Consider the following 2,102-nt stretch of genomic DNA (forward strand, 5'->3'; position numbering starts at 1 on the left):
CTCCTGCCTCAGCCTCCTGAGTAGCTGGGATTACAGGCACGTGCCACCATGCCCAGCTAATTTTTTGTATTTTTAGTAGAGACGGGGTTTCACCGTGTTGACCAGGATGGTCTCGATCTCTTGACCTCGTGATCCACCCGCCTCGGCCTCCCAAAGTGCTGGGATTACAGGCTTGAGCCACCGCGCCCAGCGACTTTGACTATTGTTAAGAATTTTTTGTTGTTGTTTTTATTTTTATTTTTATTCATTAAGAATTTTTAAAAGTAGTTAACTAGACAAAAAAAAAAAAGTAGTTAAGACAAACTCATTAGGAAGGAAAAACACAGGTAGAGACGTAAAGGTTTGCAAGTACTGAACTCATGGCGTTCCAGGAGGCGGAGTGAAGACAGATCTTGATCTGAGACATGTTTAGCTGGGGGAAAAAAAGAAGCCATTTTTTTCCTCTTTCTCCTCCTTTTCTAGGATTCTTTCTCAGATAAAATTATCTGGACAAATTACACCTGCATCTTGAGAATATGCCTTTAAAGGTGTGAGCACCACAGATCTACCTGCTGTCACCACAACCACAGGCAGAAGAATTAAGACAGAAAAACCCCACCCATTTCCATCCTTTATAGCAGAAGAGCTTCAGAAACAATGAGCTGCTCCATAGAGATAAAAATGTTTCTCTCTTTTTGTCTTCAGGAGCCATCTCCTGACATAGACACCAGTAATTTCTGCTACAATAATGGAAATATGGGCCACACTGTCCTGTCCCTACCAAATCCAAACAGAGCAGGTTCTTGGACCGCCCTTTAGTGCAAAGAGGGAACGTAACTCTCATGAATGGATTCTGAATTCCTCATACTTGATTCTGGCCTCACCTTAGAGTCACACAAGGCACTTAATTAAAACAACATGGATGCTTCCACCCAGAACAATAAACAGAATCCATGGCAAGGACACAAGTAAAGAGTTCTGCAAAATGACCAGGTGATGCTAATTAGAACCAAGGCTGATAAACCCTTAGCTAAGCATTTCCTCTCAAGCTCTAACGAGGTATAAATCACCTGGTAATTTTGGCCCCACTCTGGGAAATGTAATTCTGCAGGTATGGAAAGGATCTATAAATGGGTCTTTTAAACAAGTGCCCTGTCGATAATGATGTTGCTCCCGCTGGGCTTATTAGCATTAGTTCGAGAAATGAGGCACAACACAGAGTCCCTTACACTCAGCACTCTTGTCACAACGCAAATACTTCTGGTACAAAGGAAGACAATCATTCTTCATCAAAAAGTATTACATTCAATCCAAGCACTTTGGAGGCCAAGGCGGGCAGATCACCTGAGGTCGGGAGTTCAAGACCAGACTGACCAACATGATGAAACCCCGTCTTATTAAAAAATAAAAAGTAGGGCCGGGCGTGGTGGCTCAAGCCTGTAATCCCAGCACTTTGGGAGGCCGAGGCGGGTGGATCACAAGGTCAAGAGGTCGAGACCATCCTGGTCAACATGGTGAAACCCCGTCTCTACTAAAAGTACAAAAAATTAGCTGGGCATGGTGGCGCGTGCCTGTAGTCCCAGCTACTCAGGAGGCTGAGGCAGGAGAATTGCCTGAACCCAGGAGGCGGAGGTTGCGGTGAGCCGAGATCCCGCCATTGCACTCCAGCCTGGGTTACATGAGTGAAACTCCGTCTCAAAAAAAAAAAAATAAATAAATAAATAAAATAAAAAGTATTACATTCTTTGCTGACTCTTTAAAGTTTATGGACAAAACAGAAAGCAGCAATTTCTGAATAGCTCTGCATTTAAAAACAACATATGCACATGTACTAAGGCAATGTTTATTAAGCAGATACTATGTGCTCAATAGAATGTTACAGAGCACTGTAATAGCACGTTATGTGATTTAATACTAATACCCTGTGGGATGATATTAAGTGTTCAATAATTCCAAGGCTTTAAAGACCCCAGCATTGGGCCGGGCGCGGTGGCTCAAACCTGTAATCCCAGCACTTTGGGAGGCCGAGGCGGGTGGATCACGAGGTCAAGAGATCGAGACCATCCTGGTCAACATGGTGAAACCCCGTCTCTACTAAAAATACAAAAAATCAGCTGGGCATG

This window comes from Sapajus apella, unplaced genomic scaffold, assembly GCF_009761245.1.
Source record: "Sapajus apella isolate SASKATOON/1434 unplaced genomic scaffold, GSC_monkey_1.0 scaffold397, whole genome shotgun sequence".
Lineage (NCBI taxonomy): Eukaryota > Metazoa > Chordata > Mammalia > Primates > Cebidae > Sapajus > Sapajus apella.